Genomic DNA, 26,544 nt, shown 5'->3' on the forward strand with positions numbered 1-26,544 from the left:
TAAAACTGATATTTTAAAAAAAAAAATTTAGCTGATATTTTCGATACGATAAAAATGAAAATATTATTGCGTTGATTGAAATATGTATAACTAGTCTTGACAATTTATATGAAGTTTATAATGAAAAATATAGAAAGTATGTCATCTTGGCGAATGAACTTGGTTTAATCTACTAATATACAAGAATAATTCTGTATTGAATGACTTGGAATAGAGTAGTTACGAATTGCATAAAAAATATGTTAAGGAGTTAAAAATACCGGACGAGGTAGAGGCGTACATGCAAGGTCTCACACTTTACAAGACAATTGAACTCATCTCATTTAAGAGAAGAAGAGCAGTTAATAAAGATAAATCAGGGGAAGGTGTCAAAAGATGCATTAGAGAGTTGTGAAATATTTCAAATGGGCTGAATACGTTCAAATTGATGTATTTGATAAAAAGAAACTTAACCTATAAATAAAAATATATATGTAGTAATTATATAAATTAACATTTTTGGGTATTTTTCTTGTTGAACCTCTGGTTTTTCTTAATATTGATCCATAAAAGTTTATGTTCCCACACAAAACTTTCTTTATATAATCTTCTCAATATAATTAAAAGCATTACACATTTTATATGTTCTGCCTTGAAAGTGAACTTGCAAAAAGGTGGAGAATATACCTTTTCATTATAAAATAAATTAGATTTCTACATCACAATATGTCAAAATATGATTGTGTTTTAGGTGTACGAACATTTCTTGATATGAAAATGCGCTGATTCTCTCTTTTTTTAAATTACTAAATTATAATATATTGCTGTTTAATGTAAGTTTCTGCTGTTCGATTTATTCCTCTGGTAGGCAGAAGAATCTTAGGCGATGTTGTTTGCTACTTTTTAAACATGATTCAATTTCAAAAAATTCGAGTTATTACATAAGATAAGCGTAATTTGTTTTTATTTTTGCAATCATTTGTTTTAATGCTCAATATTTTCGCTTATATATTCTTTCTGATACGAAAATATACCAAATAAATATTTCATATGGCCTAATATTTGATTTATTTTTATATTTTCTCAGACAGATAGTGTGATACAATCCTTGGATCAAACTATACCAATGCCTTTTACCCTCTCTTCCTCAGCTATGCCTGATCGATATCCCCTATTCTCTATTAAATTTTAGTTCAAGAGTATTTCACAATCCTATGGTTTACATATATGCCTCACCTTAAATATACACTAAATTCTAATTGAATTTATTTTATTTATTTATGTTTCACTTCTATTACTTTTTGGGACGTTCGCTTTATTCTAATAGGAACTATTGCTTAAGTGATGCGCCTCTCTGTGATCTCCCCCCGCACTCATTGTAACCCGTAATCACCGTGGATTGGGCCCTTTCTCAAAGGCGGCAGTCATTATGTGGAAGGAATGAGATTCTGTATACTGTTCATCGCCAAGAGTTACAAGCTACAACCACACTCTACACTTACCTATATCCTTGCTGAACGGTGTGGGGTCCTTTTCATTCTGGAGGTACAGTTCAACGGCTTACACAACAGCCTCCTATTTCTCATGGCTCGTCAATGGTTTATGATTTATCTTTTATTGTTCACTGACCGCCTCCTTGTTTATTTTTCTTTAGAGTAAATTCGTTTTGGAATTAGGTGGGTGGGTGGAAGTGGAGCCCCTCACACTGGGGTCCGACTTGTAAACCACTTAACCATACCACCTTAATATACACTAAAAACCCTTATTTAATATGAATTTTATAAAATTGATTTTGCTAGTAAATTTAAAGTGTTTAAGGCTGATATACCCAAAAGGAAACAATAATGTCTATATGTACGCAAAAAAATTTATACTCGATTTTTGAAAACATTATGAACTCAAATTATCTTTGAATATCTTATTCTTAATTGGAATTTCGTGATAATATTCATGAAAATTATGCATACATTGTCATGCCTAAAACCACCCTAAGATCAAAATGAATTTAGCCGTTTTATCTTAGATTAAAAGCCCGTTCAAATCTAATTTTTTTAAGATAAAAAACCTTGTAAAATTGATTTACATGCAGGGTCATATATTCTTGTTTTTAATGGATGTTTAAGCAATTAGAATTGAAAATTTATAAATATCAGCCAAGCTGTTTCAAAAGAACATATTTTATATTTTTAAGCCATTTACCATGCTATGTGAAATGTATTTCATTCAATTTTTTTACGTTTAATTTTAACAGAAAAACGCGAATAACTTATATTTTGAATATTCATGTCACTAAATTATGCTTAATACATTATAATTAACAAAAAGTATCATATTAATTAGTGGCAACGAAATGTTAAAGAATGTTAAGGCATGATTACATGCTTAGGTACAATGAAATTATAAGATATCTTCACTTCCCCTATCAATATGATACAACTTTAAGAAAACCTAAAAGATCAGAAACCCCTCAGTACAGGATATCTCCAAAAAAGAAATGCAGAAATAAAGGTCGATGCCAAAATTACAAAGGATATACTTATCAATTATTATACCTCATATTTTCTTATACAATAAAAAAGAAAATAATATTACGTTGATTGAAATATGTATGTATAACTTACTATGACTGCTTGAATGAAGTTGAGAATGTGAAATATAGGAAGTAAAGCATCTTGGCGAACGTACTTCGTTTAATATACAAATTTAAAACAAAAATAATACCTTATGTAATGAATTGGATGATAGGGGGACCAAATTGAATAAAAAAATATTTCAAGGTGTTTAAAATTCGCAGATTAAGAAAATTCATGCATGAAAACTCTCACATTCGCAAGACATTGAACTAATATCATTTTACGGAAGAGGATAAGTTGACAAAGATATATCAGGGGAAGGTATCAAAATATGCATAAGGAGTTGTGCGATATTCCTAATAATATGCCTAAATCTTAGTAAATGAAATTTGATAAAAGACGAAATCCAATCTAAAAATAAAAATTCATTATATTCAAGAGCAGGATTAAGAAACGCCCTTACCAAGATATCAAATCACTCGAAAACAATACATAAAATTAAAATTCGATTCTTTTAAGTGTTAATTGTGATCATCCATGCAATTAAAAATATATTTTTTTTAATTTCTCTTTTTTGACCAGTATTAACATATAACTTGAATGGATATCCTATATCATACCATTTATATGCAAAAAACATTATAATTAAATAAACACGAAACCAAAGAAAAAATAAATATTTATTTATTTATTTACATGGTATATACGTGTTTATAAATGTTATGTGATTAAAAAATCTTTCTTTGTATGTATTTTTACGAAGAAATTGTTTGCAATGAAACTTAGCAAAACCATATATTAAAAGATATGATATTTATGCTAACATATACATTTATTAATAGATCCATTTTACAATATATATTTTAATTCCCATGATTTCCTATTTTACAGTATATATATGCGTTCAAAAATATAAAGAAGGCGAAATAATATAACTACAAAAGAACATACAAATGCAATTCGATTCATTAACAGATAAATTTTTTTTTAAAAGCAAATACAATAATTTTATTTACACATTTAAAAGAAAATTAGTTATATAGCAATTATAATAGTATAGATAATCCCAGAAAAACAAAGAATCCATAAAAACCTTTCGATTAAATAATAAGTGTTTTTTTGAAAATAGTTAAAGCTGATAAAACGCCTTGCTGTCTAATCCGCATATTTACGCCCATAAATATCTGGCAGTGTTTATTATTACCCACATTTATCGAGCATAAAAACGTGTGCACACACAATATTTATTAAATTGTATTAAGTATAATAAGTTTTAAATATAAGGATTAAATTATTTAAAAGGTAAAATGAAAGTGGGGGATGGGGTCTAATAACCACAAGAAATTTTATTTTTCCTATTCAATTTAAAATATAATGTAAAATTTAACGTAAAATAAAATTATAAATTTTTTTTTCTAATATCGTAGTTTTCCCTATCGTAAAATGTAATGGTGTACTCACAAAAAGCTATATGGTTTAAAATAAGTAGTGACGAATTCTAACCGAAACATACGCACAATTAATTGGATAGAAGAAACGCCTTCAATTAATAAGCTTTACAAGAATTATATGATTTGAGGAAGATTATAAATATTATGGGGCAGATGGGATTTTGTTAAAATCTGTTGTATAGTGGAGTACCCCCTTTTATGAGACGATTTCAAATGGCTATAAATTAAATTACATCATAAATTAATTATTGAATTTTTAAATATCTGAACATTGTATATTCAAGCATTTTAATCGTATTTGTTTTTATAAATCATTTATTATTACAAGAGATTTGCATTTATTGTTCTAAACATTTGATTGGAAAAAGTAAAAAAATAGAATCAGTCTTTTGTCGTTATTATCGAATGTACAAAGGTTTTTAGTTTGAAAGATTATTTAATACTCTTGTGTTATCATGTTTCTCTTATATTTGATATATGAATGTGTAATTTTTTTGCCAAATTATTGATGTTAATTTAAAGTGCAATTATTTACTAAGTCTTTTGTTCCCTTTTAATTATGGTTTAGTTTGTGAAATTACCCTTGTTCAGCCTAACTAAAATTTTAATGGATCTATTGAAGATTTCATGTTTATAATTTTTTGCGTTCATATTCTGCACAATATTTACTTTATACATCTTCTTTATTAAAATTTTTTACTATCCTATTGTTTGCACACAGTTTTTGCTTCGTTTTGGTATTCTTCCACATATTAATAAACGACCCATGGTACAAACCTCTAATATTGTTTAATTTTTGAATAATTAAAAAGATAAGATTCCACTGCAAATAAAAAATCTTGTTATTATTCTTTTATAAGAAATTTTATAAGATGAATACTAAAAGAAATTAAAATTCTAATGACACTTAGTAAATCGTGATATTTCATGTGTCTATAACTGAAATATATTTTTAACTTGAATAAATTTTTGGGTGTTTAAATATTTTATTGAATTTTAATGAAGCGTAAAAATCTTGAATTTTCAGCTGATAAAAATTAAATATGTATTTTTTAAAATAGATTACATTTTATCCCGGAAAAAACTAGAAGCCACAAACAAAATCGAGGCATATCCTAACTATACGATTGAGAAAAATCCTTGAACTAATAGCTCTTTAAAAAAAGAAGAGGCATCGAAGAAGATGTAAGAAAAAAAAAATACACTAAAGATTATATTTGATGTACCCATTGGAAATCAATCACATTATGCTTGAAGAAAAAATTTCAATTACAATTAAAAAATGATTCCATAAATAAAAAAAGGTATTTGTTACACTTATCAAGTAAAATAGTAACCTCGCCATCCGATTCAATTTAAGAAAATCATTAAAATAAAATTAATCAAACAATAGAAATATCGAAGTTATATTCAAATCGTTTATAATACAATTTAAAACAATTCCAAGAAAAATAACATTTAATGTTGCCTTTTAATTAACTAAAATCTTTAAAAGCAGGAATATATAAAATATAATATTAAATGGGCTTTTTAAAGAAATTTTAATGTTTTGTTTGCCTATATTGAATCGTTTAGAATCCAAAATAATAGAAAATATAGACTGATTCTGTGATTTTAAGCTAAAGAATAAATAATTAATTGGTTTGCTGTGCCATTTATTTTACAAAATCAAATTTCAGGTATCTTTGAGCACACGAAATTATGTCGTTTTTAATGGGCTTTGGTCTGTTCTGAGAATAGAAAGAATTATTTTCCATTTATGCCATAATAAAGCCTATTAGTCAAATTTTATGAATTTAGTATATATTGTATTATTTTTTAAAATGCTTCTAGCTAATATGGTCGAAGGATATTATTAGATAATTAAGTTCATCTATAATAAAAGAAAAAGAAATAAAACACACGAGATAGAGAATAGACTCTATTTTCAAAAATTCTTTGAATAAGTTAAAATTATAAAATAATAACCGTACACAATTTTGTAAACCAATTATAAATATTTTGCTTTTTTTTAAAACGGAAAAGCTAAGCGCCGTATACAACACCAGTAATTTTCTAATTAACAATTGTATTTTAATAATGGCTTTTTTGTTCAAAAATGAATTGGTTATAAAATTTCTGTTTCATAGGTTTTTAAAGTGCATCAAATTTAATTTCAAAAATACAATGACATTTTCATGTTTGATAGCTTTATATTAGTTTCCGAGTAAACAATAGCTTTTTCAAGTTAATTTTTGGTGTTATCACATTGGAAAAGTGCAATAAACAATCGACTTTTAAATATTTTTACTTAGAAAACACAAATATTGTTTTCTGATTAATGGCGCCTATCGAATTATTGCTTCATTGGAATTTCTTTTTTTATTCTGTTTATTAATTTAACTGTTGTATTATTAAAAAGACATAAATTTTGCGGTAATTCTCTTATCACGCATAATACAATTTTTTTATTATTATTTGAATGTGTGTTGTGGTTTTGAGTCACAAATAATCTGGATAATTCAAAACAAAATATTTTAATATTCACTAAATCGAATTGAAAAACAAGCTTTTTTCTGATTAACTTCTTCATAGAACATATTTATTACCTAAGTAATATCTAGAGCAAATTTGTATTGAAAATTTTAGATTTTCTGTTGTATATTTTTATTCAATTGATATGTCCCTTAAAAATGTTATATTTATTGATCAGCTATGTTTTTGCAGGTGAGCATAACACTACTGCTAGTTACGATACAAAATCTACTGTAAAATTTAAAAAAAAATACAATCATAATGAAGAGAATTCTAGCCCAATAAAGTGTGTAGAAACACTTGAAACAATTTATAATCACCATCAAAAATCCTTTGAGGAACCAAAAAATATGAATCTAAATCAATTATTCAATCCAGTGATATTCGATCACGATCAACCAAATATGCAAGTGCAAAATACTCCAGCATTGCTACCTTTCAAGGATAATATTCTACAAAGACCTATACAAACTGAATTTCATAGTTTTACTGATTCATCTAAAAATGTTGAAGACTCTGATTCCACCGAAAACGCCATACAATATTGCTATCATTATAAAACGAGCCAACCACTAGAATGGCAGTATTTCAATGCTAATAGTAACATGCATCCACAATTTGTATGGCTTCAACCAAGATTACCTTTACCCAACAATCAGAAAACCAATGGATTCGGAAAAATTGATAAAAATGTTATAGTGAATCATTCTAGTGATCTTAATATTGGCGCTGAATCTTCTAAAGAGCATCTAGAATTCAAGGAACATCGAGTACAAAAAAAATTACACGCTAGAGATCATGCATATTTGTTAGAAAATCATTGTATAGAGCGCATTGTTGAGCAGACTCAAGATTATAACGACTTTAATTTCACAAATCAGCTTTTAAACAATACAAATAATACAAACCAAGTGTTCATATCAAGTTCAATAGAAAATAAAACTGATTTAAAAGATCAGAATTCTATCTATCACGATTACAGTAAAACTCATCCGATAAAGATACCAATACTTGTTCGGAATTTTATATATCCTGGTTATAGATCTTTTTTTGTATCTTACTATGAGAAGATTCTTTTTCAAAAATTTTGTTCGAGGCTAGAAATTACATCAAATATAACGTTAGAAAGTCAGTACTTTCCTTGTTTGTTGATTTACATGCGCAAGTTCTTCTACGGAAAAGATATTGAATACGTTCCAATCGAAATTTTGGATATAAATATTAAGAATAAATTAATTGAATGTGGCATAAATATCGAAAATTTTTTGCTCTTTATCGGTAAATATCGAAAATTTATGTGGAGAATAAAATATTTCTCGATAGTCTGGGTGGATTTAAACGAATGGAGAGAAAAAAATCCCGAAGAAATTTGTGTTCGTAATCATAAGTTTGAATCTACAAATATAGAAATTTCTGCACCGTTTGAAAATTTTCATGAATTTGTAATTTACCGAAATAAACAAACCAAAAAAATTGCTGGAATACACAAATCTGCCATAATCGGCGAAAAATTTCAATGGGGTAATGGTGTTTTAATATTCAAGGATTGTTTGATAGAAAATAATGTTATTGTTGATGATGAATCGATATTGGTTGATAAATGCAAAATTGGTAATGACTGTAAAATTGGAAAAAACTGCATAATTGACACGGAAGCTGAAATTTTATGTTCAACTATCATAAGCGATCAAAAATATGAAAAGAAATCTTAAAGAATAAACAGCAATTATCGTAAAACAAGCAGGATTGTTTTTTATTTTTGTGTAAAATAATTTTATAAAAAATCAAAGAAATACATTTATTCTAATGCTGTAATCAACGATGTAAATTAAATTTTGAAATTATGGCCTAAATAATTTAGTTTTATAATATATTTTAAAATTATCTATGCCTTCCATTTTTTTGTATGAATAAATCTTTTATATTTTATTCGTGTGTTTTATTCCATATTTATATATCTCTAATTGACTTATACATTTTTATTGGTCGATTCTTTACCTTAATCCATACAAATAAAAACATATAACATACATTTGTTCTATAGTGTTTAATGGTCAAAGCTTAAACCTGAACATAAGCTCACACTATAATAAGATCTATAAATAAGCATAAGTGTGACAAATTAAATTTATTTTTAATGACGTCTATAAAAAAGTTAAGACTTAATCGACACAAAACAACTTAAAAATCTCAATTTACATCAAAAGGATAAATTTGATATTATAATTTTGCTGCATATTTGATAAAAGTATGCAAGAAGTTACTTTTGAAAAACTAAATCTAAATGAATTATACTTATAATTGCGTTTTTGGTGCTAAAAAATCATTAAACACCCTTCTTCAATAAATAGTTTTTTTCTGCAAAAGAATGAATATTTTATTAAAGTGAAAGTTAATTATTATATATTTATGCCTTCTTAAATTACAGAAAAACTTCATCAGTGTAATATTATCTTACAAAATTATTTCCCCACTAATTGGATAAAGCAAAATTTTTCCGCATAACGCTTTTTACACCGAACATAAAACTATAAATTATTCCATGTTTTCATAAAACGGCTTTATTCATTTAGAGTTTCGACTAAATAGATTTAGAAATAATATGAGTTTCAAGGAATTATTTTCTACTTTAATATTTTAAATTATTCACACACTGTTAGAATATAAAAATCATTCTTAACATGATTTCAAAGCTGACTTAATAATTCATTTCTGTCTTTTTTTTATGGTTTTGCTCAAAATCATCCTTAAATTTTGGTATCATCAATATTAACATTGTGTTTAATTGTTAATTTCGAAAATCACAAAATATTTAATATTGGGTTTTAGAATTTATAAAATACATAAAATTTGATATTTTCATGGAGATATAAAACAATAATTCGTTGCTGTGAGCTATATATTTTAAAAACTTTGGCCTATTTTTATAAGTACAAGGCACTTATATAAATGAATTCCTTTTTTAACTTTTATTTATAAAAATTAGTGACATTCATATTTAAAAATATGTTAAGGAGTTAAAAATACCAGACGAAGTAGAAGCATACATGCAAGCAACTACACGCCGCAAGACACTTGAACTCATCTCATTTATAAAGAAGAGCAGTTGATGTGGATAGATCAGGGGAAGGTGTCAAAAGATGCATCAAGAATTGTGCAATATTACTAATGATCTGACCTCGTCTCAATAGATTGAATTGATAAAAGAAACTTAACCCAAAAATATAAAAACTTTTACTTTTGCTTATCAAGGAGTTGTGCAATATTCTCAATGGGCTGACTTAGTCTAAATAGAAGAAATTGATAAAAAGAAACTTAACCCATAAATAAAAAATTATAATGTCATAATTAAACTTCATGATTTATTCTTTTTGTTTTCTTTATACCTTTGACTCTCTGTAGGGTAAAATTTAAGAAATTTTTTTCTATTGAAAATTACATTCCACATTTTATTACATTTTTCTCGGTTTTTATTTTTTTAGACTTAGGATAAAAATATTAGCATGTCTTTAAAATATTTTAAATTTAGCATGCAGCAATCGTTTTGATAAAATAAGACTTCTACACATGTTTTAAAGTATTCTTGACTGTAATATGATGTTTTACATGTCGTTTCTTTAGTATTAAAAGTTTGCTGTTTAGCTAACCTTGTGCCATAGTTCGGTTTTTCTTTATTCTCAAAACTTTTTTGTAATATAAAGATCCTGTTGAATCAGAATAAAAACTACATAATGCATTTTAATATCATATGATTTAAATCCATGTTTTACACAAATAAAACATCATTTGTTCCTTTAAATCAATCCCTTATTTCATTTCCAATTAAGAAATGAAAATAGGCAAAATAACTTTCTATACTAACAAAATATCTATTTTGATTTTTAAATCAGGTGTTTCAAGCAGTATTAATATTTAGTATACATTTCAATTTCTTAATAAGTATTTTGATTATTAACCCAAAAAAAATATCTGCACAAAATTTTAAGCGATATCTGAATGTAATTAATCATAATGGTATCAGTTAGCCATATAAAAATTATTTTATGTTAAAAAATAAATCCGCATCATAGATATAGATGTATTTAACGGTTAAGCAATTATGTGTGAATTTAAAAAAGTTATAAACTACAAAGAAATATCTATATATCAATTATCGGTTACTTATTTTTTGTTGTCACTAATAAAATCCATTTCGATACCCTTTTCTTTGGTGTGTTAATATAAAAATACAATCATTGATGTCAATTTATATTATCTTCTGTTTATTTATATGTAAAATAGCTTCAAAAAATAATGAAGTCTTCTTATCGGTATTGCATCTACACCCTTATATCTACCCTTCTCTATTTAGTTTTTCTTTCGACATCTCTGCTATAATTATGTATACGCGGGTTATGTTCACAATCATTTTGATATATTATAGGATTTAGTGTGATATTTCAAGCAATAAAGGATCTTTGCTGCCAAAACATGGTGTCAACCGTGCTGTTTTAGACACTTACCATGGAATAATTTGGATTTTACATCAGTAAATTCACCATGTGTTTGTTTTCGGAGAAATATTTATTCAATTTCTAACTGTAATATGCTGTTAGAATTGAATAAGTGAAAATTCAATTATCTTTCATTTAATAAATAAATTCTTTTCAATTATCTTTCATTTAATAAATAAATTATTTTCAATTCCATATATATAATAAATGAATTTCGTTTGATAGCTTTAACTTCTGTACAGTATAAATACTAACCAATAATTCGAGTTTTATTTGCGGGTTGATTTTATATTTTACTTTTGCATTTTGTTAGATTGATTCTGTGACACAATCTTTGGTACAAACTTCATAAATACCTTTTTATCATCTCTATCTCTGCTAAATACACATCAATACCCCTTCTTCTCTCAAGACTTATCAGTTCAAGAGTCTTCTTCGATTTTAGACTAGTCAATAATATATAACATTTTTTTGATGCTAACTGTTTTTAATGTTGCCTAAGCGAAATCCAAGATCTTTACACACCAATAAATGTTCATTTTCATTCTACTATGATTTACAATCACACAAATTTTAGTTAAATTAATGCCAAATGGACTAACTTAAACTCACATTAGGTCAAATTTATACATTATAATATTAAAAAAGAATTTTTTTGTGATTGGTTTGACCTAAAAAGATAGATATAGATAGCTAAATAAGGTCTTTAATTACATAATCAATATTTTTCTTTTTTCTTTCTTGACTTTTCTTATGATTATGAAATTCTTTTTGATCTTCACTTTTAATAATATTACCATTTTTGTCTCTTAAAATTTTATTTTTGTGAACATATCCTTTTTTGAAATTTATTTTTATTTCGCCGTCTACTTCGTAAACGCTAACTCTTGTAATTGTATTATAGCCACAAGATTTACAAAATATCAGCTCGTGGTCAAAAATAGTGAAGCATCCATAGCATCTATATTTCCATTTCTTTTCACGGATTCCCTCTAACCCATTAAATTGTGATAATGCTTGTTTTACACCATTATCTTCACTTAAACATACTACTTTATTTTCGTTTTTAGAGATCCAAACATTAAATTTTTGGTTTGATAATTCCAATGTTAGAGCAACAAGATCAATATCCGGTTCTGATAATTTTAGATTCTTCGTATCATTTATATTTTTGACTCTGTCAATATAAAATTTGGATGGTTCTTTAATTTTTATATTGAAACTGTTAAATTCAAAATAAGCTCTCGTGTCTGGATCTCTTAATTCTGAAAAAACCGATGATGGTACATAAATTTGTTCATATTCTAATGGATTCAAAATTCTTTTTATAAATATATTTGCGTCTGCAATTGCAATCATTTCGATGGGATGAAATTAATTAGCATCTTTTTAAAATATGTGGTCACATAAAAAGTACGTAATATATTTTGGATGAATATTCTGAGATGAAAATTTATTATTACACCAATATCTCGAACGGAACCAAATACACATCATAAAACCTGTTCGTCCTATTCCGAGCAAAATCCACACCTTTGATAGTCTATTCTTTCTAAATTCCTTATAATTTTTTCTTTTATACATTATGCTCTTTGATTTCATTTTACTCAATAATAGCAGCTATACATAATCAATATATCATTTTAAAATCCATAGTTTAGCGCATTTAAAAAGAAGCACAGTCCATTACTTTAAAACTACATTAAAAGGATATTTTTTTCTTATAAAATAAAATACTGATAGATGCCATTCAATGACAAGGCTAAAAGCATATTAATTTAAATAGAAATTGAAACATGATTTTATCTCACTCTGTGATTTTTTCGAATAATTTACCCTTATTTATCAAGACAAATGGGGAATCTTATCATTTAATATATAAAAAATTTTAATAATTGTGTTTTTAAACGATAAAATAAAACTGAAAAGATATATTTCCCATGATTTAATGCAATAAAAAATTTGTTTAATAAAGTTAATTCATATCTTAAATCATGGTGTTTTTTTATCTTGAAGAAAAAACGCATCTAGAATATTAATAGCCTTATATCTATATAGCGGATCTAATATCAATCTGGTTTTTAGAATAATTATCTGGAAATTTCTTCAAATTAAAAATTTATTGCATGTAAATTCCCTTAACGTGTTTCTTACAATCTATGAATTTTTTGATTAAAATAATCTGATTTAGAGCATAGAAAAACCATATTTTTGAATATTTTCAATTTTATATTTAATTCATGAATTATAAGATTTTTTCGGGATTTATAGATTTTAATGTAGAATACATTTAACTTTTTGGAACTAAATTAAATATGATTTTTTTTAAGTACATAGTAGATATCAAGCAAATTCTAATAAACCATTTCTAAGCTTTAATTAAGAATTTCTTAATAAAAATATATTAATAAATAATATTGATAAAGAAAAAACTTCAATTTAAATAGATGCAAAAGATTTTTATAATGTATTTCATTTTAGTATTAGGGCGTTATCGAACACGAAAGTATATTTTGCGCAGTTTATTGAGGCAAAACTATCTATTTAATTCAAATGAAACCTTTAGAAATAAAATTGAAAATGAGTTCATAGATCTCGTAGATACAAAGAAAGATAAAGGAAATTTAGAGGTCAAGAAAAACGAACACACAGAAAATATAAACGATTCTACGTATTTTATCATGCGAAAACTATGAAATACTATTTTTGATTTAAAAAAAGTTAAATCACATCTTTTGGGCTAATAACACCATATATACGAGAGAATATTGCGAATTTATATTTTCATAAGTTACATTTTAACATATGCACATATTTTTTTGAATGCAAATACTTTACTTCTAATTATTATTATTTTTAAAAACATGGAGTATATAATATTCTTTTTCAAGCCATGTGTTTTATTTGGCACAAAAATTTATGATTAAGTATAATCAATATTTTTTTTCATATCAAAAATGAGAATAATATATAACATATAACGGGGGGAACCTTAGTCAATATAGTTTTTGCATCAAATTTTTGATTTTATGTTTCATATTCGGATAAAGAAATACTGTTAGATATTCTTTTATAAAAATTTTCAAGTCTCAAATAATTATTATTCACCTGATCTAATAATATCTATGGTTTAATAAAATAACATTGACCTAAACATATTAAATCTATACCAATAAACAGACTAGATCTACAAAAAATAAATACAGTGACGAGTTTTAATCTAAAAATAATGTACGGTTCATATATATTTTAGTTCATCTAATCGCTAAAAATATATAATACAACTGCTTATCTGTAAGAGCTTCAAATTATAAAATATTCTTATGCATAACATGTAGATCTTATAAATAGTCATACTTCTATAATTTGTAGTTTTTTTGTGGTTTTTGGTTAAAAAAATATTTAGTAAGAAAAATACTTACTACAAAATTGATGGGCAGTAATTAAATCAAAAGGTTTTCAAGATTAAATTATATATAATATTAGATACTTGATTGTAAAGATACATACAGCGTAATTTATTAAAACACCAATTATTTAAAAACAGTGAAATTTGCTATTTTAAATATATATTAAAAACCCTACTCTTTTTAATTAAATTGTTTTTAAAATAAAAATCGATATTAACTATTGTGAAAAAGGCTAAACTAACAAATTATACAGGCTAAAAATAAACGTATAAAAAAAATTTCGATGTTATCTAAGTTTAACCAAAAAAAATATTACTGGATTAGAAAAGCCGTTTATTTGATTAGAAAAACTCCAATTCATTGATTTATCAAAAATTTATACAGCATAAGTTTTAATAAAATCGATTTAATATTATTAAGGGTGTGGATTCAATCACCATCATCAATTAAAAAAACTCATGCATAAATGTAAACAGAAATTATTTTCTATTGAGTATCTATATATCGACCATAGAAACATTTTAAAACACAATATTGTTAAACCTAAGTAGATTTAAATTTTATTATTCCTTTATATGTTTCTTAAATACATAAAATGAATTTTAGGCGGATAAATAACATGAAAAATTACCAAATGCATGATTTTGTATACAGTGTGAGCATTTTTTTCGGTAAAAATAATAAATGTAGACACATTTGTTATTTTGATTGGGTGCAAATGACCAATTCGTGCTCAAAATATTGTTTATTGATATTTAAAAATAAAGTTTGTTCTACTAAGAATGAGCTGTTAGTCTACCAGAAAAATATAATGTATACGTATAAAATTACAAGATAAATTTGAGTATTTTTATCTCACACCACCTGAAACATTACACATCGTCTGATTGCATAAATTTAGGCCATCGACATAATATATCAGTATTTAGTCATAAGTGCTAAAATTTTATTTATTTCAAAAACAAAATCGTAATATTACCGAAGGAATTTGGTAATTTTTTATTTTATTTTATTTTATTTTAATTTAATTTAAGATAAAGTGAATAGAATAAAATTTATTAAGCCATTATAGAAAACCTATTTACATTACTTCTTCTTATAAAAATGAGGATAGACATATCGATAGATACTCAGCTCATTCGATTAATTTTCTTTGGCATGCAACTAAAAGGGTCTAATTGGGTATATTTAATTTACTGTATCGGATAAATTCACGATTCAATATTTGTTTTTTTAAATATAAAGATTTAGTTGACGTTATTATACCTTTTAGATATCATGTTATCGAAGATAATATATTTTCAGCATCAGCTTTTTTTTTGAAGCTGTCAAAAACGCATAAACTCTGAGAATATTGTATTTAACAAAATACCATGTTTTCAGTAAATTAAGATTAAATGCGAAATAGGGATGATTAAGAGAAAATTTAGCGGAATGTTTATTCATGGAGATAAACCTCTGAGCAGCAATATTTTTATTCTCGTGTTATGATCAATATATTTAATTTTTAAATAAAAAATTACGAAAATGGATAATTTACAAATTTAATTTTTTTATCTTTTGAATTTCATTTATTTTAAAATCATATTATTTTAAATCTTTTTCTCTATCAATTTCCATTTTTATAATCTTATTTAAATTTAAGCTAAAACATCGTATTCCAGTTATTTATAATATTAAAATAATCTTTCTGACATTTACTTCAGTTTAAATTCCAGCGTATAAAAAATTTAAAATTACATTTACCAATAAATTTTTTTCTGATCGATGCACTAGCTTTCGCAACAAAATTATTTCCCCTCCCAATACTCAGAATTCATCAACTTCAATATTTCATCGAATTTTTTAAAAAAAACAGTTCAAAAGGATAAAATTATGTTTAAACTGAATATTTATATTAAAGCCAACAATTTTTCCAGTATTCGTTTGGCGTGGATTTTTTTGAGCCTGTGCTATTCGCATACGGATGACTTTCCGTATATTTGCTTTGTTTTTATTTATCATTTTATTTTTTAGCTACTGTTATTTTTTTCAATTATGGGACTATTAACATCTTTGTAGCATATTTTCTCGAACAAATTAGAGGTTGATTATTTTTGTATATATAAAAAAATGCCATGAATATATTTGAAAAAGCATTTTTATCATGATTGTGTCATTAAACAAAACTCTAGATGTTATTTTTACTAAAGCATTAGATTCAAAGCTATTACGCTATTCTGTATCTAAAATATGACAAAAATTCTACCATGGTGAAGTTTATAATGAAGCCTCAATGAATGCAAATATGCATCTAAAATTGTAAAATATTAACTTCAGTTGCTTGAAGATGAGTATAAATAACACATAATCAATATATTCAGAGACCAACGATCCAATTCGAAACTTAAAATGATTACTGTTATCTCTTATACACGCGTGCATATGTATTGCCAGGATGACTATTTAGTTTAAAACGTCATTATAACATTTAAATACTTATCAGATGGTTACTTATAAGTGTATTTGTTGCTTTTAAAAAATATCAACTGGGATTTCAGGCACATAATATTGTAAAATATTTATAGATTTTTTTTATAATTATTGTTAAATTTTTTTTCCGCATATAAAATATCGAAATTTGGTTTGTTTTTTTCGTGTGAATAAAATATATACAATGCAATAAAATAAATTTTCATTAATCCAATAATCATTTTGGAAAAAGCGAATTTAAGTGTGCATAAATAATATCAGTTGTAGCCATAGTTAATTTTTATATATACATAATAAAATTTTATTTTAAGAAAAAAATACCAAATTTCTTGCAATTTTATCAATCAAGACTATAAATATGAATATAAAAAAAACAATATAAACCATAAAAACTGCAGTAATACATAATCCAATTAGAAATCTAAGAATTCGAGATTCGATTTAAATCGCAAAACTCTTGATAAAAGAATTTATCTCCAAATTTATAGACTATTCTCTATGTATGTTAGAGACTCTTAGTGTTCTTTACCCGTGGCAAATACTAAACTAGATCAAGATATTTTTAGTCTAAATTTTATGACAGTATAAAGAAATTTACACTGTTATATGTAGCGCTAGAATTAATTTTATCTTGTAATTTTTGAGTTTGTCTTATTTTTCTATTTATAAAACTTGTTTTCTCTATCTTTTGCGTCATATAGCAATTTATCAGCGTTTTTGTGTGTAACATAAAGTTATAATCGATTCATCGAGGTTAATTTGAATACTTAATGTTTAAACTTATTTAATCTTGACCATTATTCTTTTCAAAATGATTACAGACGAATTAATGCCAAGAAAAATATATGTAAACTCAAATATCTTACTGGTTATTTAGAGTTTCAACGACTTTAATACCATTTTTGACACCCGTAGCAATAAATTTGTGGTTGATATAATCAAAGGACGTGATGAATATGATATATATGTCAAAGACTTTGACAATATTGATTCTTTAGAATAATTTTTTTATGATCAAAAGACTTTATTTGTGTATAAATATAAATTATTGAATTTTATCTGTAAAAAAATTACGATTATGACTTTTTTCTAAAAAATTTACAATGGGGTTCTCAAAAAATTAGAGACAAACTTATAATTGTAAAAAATACGCAGATTAAAATCTTTTTTTAAAAAATTTGCCCGAATTATATATAAATCAAAAATTAGATTTCAAATCTTAAAATTAATTTTTTTGTGTATTTAGTTTTTTGTATTTTTAATGCCTATTTATCAGCTAAAATAATTTACCCTGCAATTAATTTAAAACAACATTGGTTTTCATTAAATTCATGTAATTATATTTAAAAATTCCAAAATTGTAGTTAATAGAAAATTTTATTAAATTGTTATAATTAGAAGTGTAATATTTGCTTTTCAAATAAAGGGATGTACTTATAGAGAATTTATAAATTATTCGAAGTATTACACAAGATATATACCTTCTTTTATTTAACTAGCCCAAAAATATACGGTTATATGCTATTGGTATGTAATATAATATCTAAAAGTGTTTTTATCATGATAAAGATTGCAATTTTATGGGATTTTACTTTTTTTTCTTGCCTCCTGCACCTTTTAGTTTTCATTCTCGAAAGAGAGTGTTAAATTTTTTTGCATGCTTCTGATTTTGTATTCGTACAAAGCTATTTATTTCCCTTAATAAATGTCAAGGTGTATGTTTAAAGGCATGAAAATCACAGGATACCGAAAAAAAATATAAGATAAAAAACACGTATACTAAAATTAAAAAAAATTGCAAAGTAATAAGTTTCTATACCTAAATAATTGATTATACAGAAAAAAACTGGTGAAAAGCACAATAATTTCAAAAACATTGAAAGTAATTTTTATGATACAAAAATGCTATAAAGCCAGAATGAGAGGCGTAATGTGCTTTAGTTTCACGGAAACCTAAATAAATCAAAAAAACATAATACATGTATTCATTTTTAATTTCAAGAATTTAACAAATTTTACTTCTAAGTTTAAAGCGTATTCTGCCCTCACGGGTACAAAAAACAAATGACTTATTGTAAAGAAATAATATTAAAAAAGCTCTCATATAATTATGAAAATGTGATATAAATTCTACGTAGAAAAAAATGGATCGGTTTTATATTTCGGCATGTTACTAAACTACCAAAATCTAGGAATGATAAACCTTAAGTGAGATATTTCAAAGTACAATATAAACAATTAAAAGGTTAATTTTATTGGAAATTTGCAAGAATTTATGTAAAATCCAACGAAGAAGCAATCAGATCATTGGAAATTTTTAAGAAAAAATAAATTACCTTTTCACGTGGAAAATATCAAAATTTTATACTATAGAATGAAAATTATATTGGCAATTACGAGAACTATTTCCGTTAATATTTTAAACGCATATACAACCTTATAAGATTTTTACTTGTATCATGATAAATGCACAAATAAAACAATTTTAGGGCAAAAAATCAATTACTTGGTAATTAAAGAAGAAAATAACGTTGATTGGCACACAATAACACATTTAAAAGAAGTTTTCGAAGAAAAAAATATAAAATAAACAATAAAATATTGAACCTTTGACTAAAATACATCACACAAAATCTATTAAACTATTTTTATGAATTAATATAAAATAAAAAAGCATTATAAAGAAAAAATTTTAAGATTTTGATGCAAATAACAAAATAAACATATAGAATTTAACAGAAAAAGTATGTTGCATAAATACTTGATATGAAAGAATTAAATATAAGATCAATAAAAATTAAATTTTACGATTGAAGAAATACGGGTGATAATAATGCATAAATGTTGATTTAAAATTTGTAGTAGATTGTTGCGTAAATATTACGTCAATGAAGAAATTTTTATTACAATAATGTAAAAAAAATAAAAGTATTTGGGACTAATTAAAAAGCAACAGAATCATAGAGAATTTCTAATCTTTTTATGAATCATATAGCATGAATTAAAAAAAAATATGCAATAATATTAGGTGATCATATTTTTAAAAAATTAATAACTATTTGTTTTGTACCAAAGCTTCATATCTTATTCAAATATAATATGTCATAAACTTGTGTGCCTTTGGTTGTTTAGACCAGATGAAATTTCTTAAAAAACTTATCAAAATAAATGATTATTAACTTTATGATATAAACAAACAGAAAATAACCTTACATCATAAAATAAACCAAAATTTAATGAAAGTTGTGTTTTCAAAGAGAAGATAAATAACAGCATCTAAATAAATAATTAGCTATATATAGACCAAGCACAGCCTAGAAATATGCTTAGAAAGAAAAAAAATTATTATATAATGGCAGTACCAGAAAAAAAATGAATTTTCTAAAGTGGATTAATGTTTTATAAGTTGAATATGCACATATGGAATTTTAGTGCAAAGTAATAGTAAAGAAATTATTAGAAACGTGTGAATAATGCAATAATATAGGTATCAACAAATCATAAAATTCATTTCTCATATACATTAGTAAACCAGACAATTTCTATATGAAAAATAACCCTTGGGAAAACATACCATTTAATACATTTTTGTTCTGAACCAAGCAATTTATATTAAAAGAAATGATTATTCCGGCCTATTAAATAATTCTATTGATGGATAAAGTTGGATTTTTAAGTAATAGAAGCAGTATTAAAATATTTATAAACAGGGGACAAATTTCGTCAGATTTAGCTAATATGAAATATATGTAGAAGCATAATTAACGTTTCAACTTAAAAAATATAGATAGTATATCTAATATATGCCGTATAAAGTTAAAATCAAACGTGCCAAAAATTGTTAAGAATGCCAAATCGAACAAAACTTAACAAAAAATTTTATTCAAATCCTTTAATGAAAATTTTTTTTCGATCTTGGATTTATACTTTGATTTTCATAAACTAAAACTTAAAATTTTGTCTAGATTAAGGATTACATAAAAAAAATTCTAGCAAAAGAAACGAACTATCACAATATGCAAACAAAGACGTTACAATTTTTAAAAATAATTGGGTGAGTATAATACCTAATAAAGAATTTTGAATAAAAAATCCCCCCTTAAATGGAATAAATGATTGATTAGTGTTAAATGGGTATCACAAAATTGTTAGTGGCATAAAAAATGAAAAGAAAGTAAAATATGCATCCTTAGAATTGTAAAAGAGTATTGAATAATATAATTTAACTTCATAGGCTGTACATAAAAGCATTTGAGCAAAAATAAAAATTAAACGAAAACGAGTTAAATAAATGAAAAGCAAATATATTACAAAGCCTTTCTGCATAAATGGTAACTGATTATCGTATATCCTATCAGAATAGTATAAAATCTGATCAAATGAAAAAAATAAAAAGAAACACTTTATTTTTAGCGGATAACATACGTTTTTAGGGCAAGTATATAATGTTAACATTTAGGCGCGAGCAGTAAAATATTGTATCTCTTAAACAGTAGATTTTAACGATTTAAGGCTATGAATGCAAACTGAGGCGCAAATAAGTTCGCAGATCTATCGAATTCGTTCATATATGATATTTAAACTCTAAAGGCTTTTGAAATCGAGGTACACTTAATTCAATTAATCATAGAAAATAAAATAACACAAATAAAAGTGCTAACATAAAAAAATATCGTGCTTTTACATTTAAAATCTAGTACTTATGTGTATGATAAAAAATAAATCGGATCACGTTAAATAAAAAACGAAAAACAGATGCGATAACCTGAATAATATTGAAAAAGAAAAACAGAGAAGATATAATTTAGTTGTGAATAAGCTCCCTGAATTTAAAAATGCCGAATAATTTATGGCAAATACGTCATAGCTAAAAGTGGTCGGTTATAATATAATAATTCATGGATTAAAAAGTCAAAATCCAACTGAAAAGGAATAAAAAGCTCAAATAATAGGATTGAGAATTAGACTTGGATTAATAGGAGAAAAAAGAGAAGGCGCAAAATGAAATATAAAAAATTGTGATTAGACCACTTGCCGTGGCTTTTCACTAAGGTCAATACAAAATTTCAATAAAACAAATATAAATAGTGTCGAATAGATAAAACCTAAAAAAATATTGATCGTAAATTTTTTGCAATAGGAATAAAAATGAAAAAACCCTACATATAAATTTACGGTAATTTTATATTGATAAAATGAAAAATAATATACATAAAAGGAACATATGATTAAATTTATAAAAAAAATTAAATGCTAAATATTTGTAAATTTAAGGGGAAAGCCTACATTTAGTATTTTTCATATAAATTGCACTGGAGAAATACATTTTCTTAAGAAAGTTAGAATAGAGTCTTATATAAAATATATAATTTTTGATTATTATAGAATAATTTCGTAAAGGTTGTTATAACGCGCTAAATTTCATAAAATTATATTTAAGTTAATAAAACGCATATAATATTTTCAAAAAAGATAAAATATACTCTTATGGAAGCCACCTTTTATATTCAAGCAAGAAACAATTTATAACGATAAAAATATTTGTGGATAATAGCTGGGTTTTCTATTGTTTCTTTTTTTTCATAAAGTACAGAATTTACATACTAGTTATGATAATAAGATTCATTCAATTTATCGCCTATATCTAATGATTGATCTTTTAATTTTGCGAATTAAATTAATCAAAAACCTGTTTTATAATTTTATTTTTATGTCGGGGAAATAAAGAATCTTTTTTGAAATTTTATGAAGGTTTTAATTTCTAGGTTTGAAAGTAATAATATTATAAGGTATCAATTCTTATTATATACAAATAAACAATGTAATATTTCCATCACTTAATTTGTTTCATATTTGTATATGTTTAGCTATGTAAAAGAAAAATTTAGCATGTTTAGAGACCATGTTCAGGTAAATGTTATTTTTTATATATATTTAAGCATAAATTTACCTTAAACTTGTTTTTATACCCTAAAGTATGCATTTTAATGCAATTTTTAATTATGTATGGCTGATATTATTGAGTAAAATGAAATCAAAGAGCATAATGTATAAAAGAAAAAATTATAAGGAATTTAGAAAGAATAGACTATCAAAGGTGTGGATTTTGCTCGGAATAGGACGAACAGGTTTTATGATGTGTATTTGGTTCCGTTCGAGATATTGGTGTAATAATAAATTTTCATCTCAGAATATTCATCCAAAATATATTACGTACTTTTTATGTGACCACATATTTTAAAAAGATGCTAATTAATTTCATCCCATCGAAATGATTGCAATTGCAGACGCAAATATATTTATAAAAAGAATTTTGAATCCATTAGAATATGAACAAATTTATGTACCATCATCGGTTTTTTCAGAATTAAGAGATCCAGACACGAGAGCTTATTTTGAATTTAACAGTTTCAATATAAAAATTAAAGAACCATCCAAATTTTATATTGATAGAGTCAAAAATATAAATGATACGAAGAATCTAAAATTATCAGAACCGGATATTGATCTTGTTGCTCTAACATTGGAACTATCAAACCAAAAATTTAATGTTTGGATCTCTAAAAACGAAAATAAAGTAGTATGTTTAAGTGAAGATAATGGTGTAAAACAAGCATTATCACAATTTAATGGATTAGAGGGAATCCGTGAAAAGAAATGGAAATATAGATGCTATGGATGCTTCACTATTTTTGACCACGAGCAGATATTTTGTAAATCTTGTGGCTATAATACAATTACAAGAGTTAGCGTTTACGAAGTAGACGGCGAAATAAAAATAAATTTCAAAAAAGGATATGTTCACAAAAATAAAATTTTAAGAGACAAAAATGATAATATTATTAAAAGTGAAGATCAAAAAGAATTTCATAATCATAAGAAAAGTCAAGAAAGAAAAAAGAAAAATATTGATTATGTAATTAAAGACCTTATTTAGCTATCTATATCTATCTTTTTAGGCCAAACCAATCACAAAAAAATTCTTTTTTAATATTATAATGTATAAATTTGACCTAATGTAAGTTAAATTAGTCCATTTGGCATTGATTTTACCAAAAGTTGTGTGATTGTAAATCAGTTTTAGAATGGAAATGAACGTTTATTGGTGTGTAAAGATCTTGGATTTCGCTTAGGCAACATTAAAAACAGTTAGCATCATAAGAAATGTTATATATTATTGACTAGTCTAAAATTGAAGAAGACTCTTGAACTGATAAGTCTTGAGAGAAGAAGGGGTATTGATGTGTATTCAGCAGAGATAGAGATGATAAAAAGGTATTTATGAAGTCTTTACCAAAGATTGTGTCACATAATCTGTTTTACAAAATATAAAAGTAAAATGAAAAATTAATCCATACATAAAACTCGAATTATTAATTAGTATTTATACTGTATAGAAGTTAAAGCTATCAAACGAAATTCATTTATTATATATATGGAATTGAAAAGAATTTATTTATTAAATGAAAGATAATTGAATTTTCACATATTCAATTCTAACAGCATATTACAGTTAGAAATTGAATAAATATTTCACCGAAAACAAACACATGGTGAATTTACTGATGTACAATCCAAATTATTCCATGGTAAGTGTTTAAAACAGCACGGTTGACACCATGTTTTGGCAGCAAAGATCCTTTATTGCTTGAAATATCACACTAAATCTTATAATATATCAAAATGATTGTGAACATAACCCGCGTATTTATAATTATAGCAGAAATGTCGAAAGAAAAACTAAATAGAGAAGGGTAGATATAAGGGTGTAGATGCAATACCGATAAGAAGACTTCATTATTTTTTGAAGCTATTTTACATATAAATAAACAGAAGATAATATAAATTGACATCAATGATTGTATTTTTATATTAACACACCAAAGAAAAGGGTATCAAATGGATTTTATCAGTGACAACAAAAAATAAGTAACCGATAATTGATATATAGATATTTCTTTGTAGTTTATAACCTTTTTAAATTCACACATAATTGCTTAACCGTTAAATACATCTATATTTATGATGCGGATTTATCTTTTAACGAAAAATAATTTTTATATGGCTAACTGATACCATTATGATTAATTGCATTCAGATATCGCTTAAAATTTTGTGCTGATATTTTTTTTGGGTTAATAAACAAAAGACTTATTAAGAAATTGAAATGTATACTAAATATTTATACTGCTTGAAACACCTGATTTAAAAATCAAAATAGATATTTTGGTAGTATAGAAAGGTATTCTGCCTTATTTCATTTCTTAATTGGAAATGAAATAAGGGATTGATTTAAAGGAATAAATGATGTTTTATTTGTGTAAAACACGGATTTAAATCATATGATATTAAAATGTATTATGTAGTTTTTATTCTGATTCAACAGGATCTTTATATTACAAAAAAGTTTTGAGAATAAAGAAAAACCGAACTATGGCACAAGGTTAGCTAAACAGCAAACTTTTAATACTAAAGAAACGAGATGTAAAACATCATATTACAGTCAAGAATACTTTAAAACATGTGTAGAAGTCTTATTTTATCAAAACGATTGCTACATGCTAATATTTTTATCCTAAGTCTAAAAAAATTAAAACCGAGAAAAATATACAAAATGAAGACGGTAATTTTAAATAGAAAATAAATTTATTAAATTTTACCCTACAGAGAGTCAAAGGTATAAAGAAAACAAAAGGAATAAATAATGAAGTTTAATTATGACATTATAATTTTTTATTTATGGGTTAAGTTTCTTTTTATCAATTTCTTCTATTTAGACTAAGCCAGCCCATTGAGAATATTGCACAACTTCTTGATAAGCAAACGTAAAAGTTTTTATATTTTTGGGTTAAGTTTCTTTTATCAATTCAATATATTGAGATGTAGTCAGATCATTGGTAATATTGCACAATTCTTGATGCATCTTTTGACACCTTCCCCTGATCTATCCTCATCAACTGCTCTTCTTCTCTCAAATGAGATGAGTTCAAGTGTCTTGCGGTGTGTAGTTGCTTGTATGTATGCTTCTACTTCGTCTGGTATTTTTAACTCCTTAACATATTTTTAAATATGAATGTCACTAGTTTTTATAAACTAAAGTTTAATGAGGAATTTATTTATATAAGTGCCTTGTACTTATAAAAATAGGCCAAAGTTTTTAAAATATATAGCTACACAGAAACGACTTATTGTTTTATATCCTTACGAAAATATCAATTTTTATGTATTTTATAAATTATAAACCCCGCATATTAAATATTTTGTGAATTTCGAAATTAACAATACAACACAATGTTAATATTGATGATACCACAATTTAAGGATGATTTTGAGCAAAACCATAAAAAAAAGACAGAAATGAATTATTAAGTCAGCTTTGAAATCATTTTAAGAGAGATTTCTATATTCTAACAGTGTGTGAATAATTTAAAATATTAAAGTAGAAAATAATTCCTTGATACTCATATTATTTCTAAATCTATTTAGTCGAATCTCTAAACAAAATAAGCCGTTTTATAATAACATGGTATAATTTGAATTTTAAAATGCTCGGTGTAGAAAGCGTTATGAGAAAAATTTTGCTTTATCCAATTAGTGTAGAAATAATATTGTAAGATAATATTATACAGATAAAGTTTTTCTATAATTTAAG

Source organism: Rhyacophila brunnea, unplaced genomic scaffold, assembly GCF_057557595.1.
Source record: "Rhyacophila brunnea isolate RB1 unplaced genomic scaffold, BYU_Rbru_1.0 scaffold_40, whole genome shotgun sequence".
In the NCBI taxonomy this organism is placed as follows: domain Eukaryota; kingdom Metazoa; phylum Arthropoda; class Insecta; order Trichoptera; family Rhyacophilidae; genus Rhyacophila; species Rhyacophila brunnea.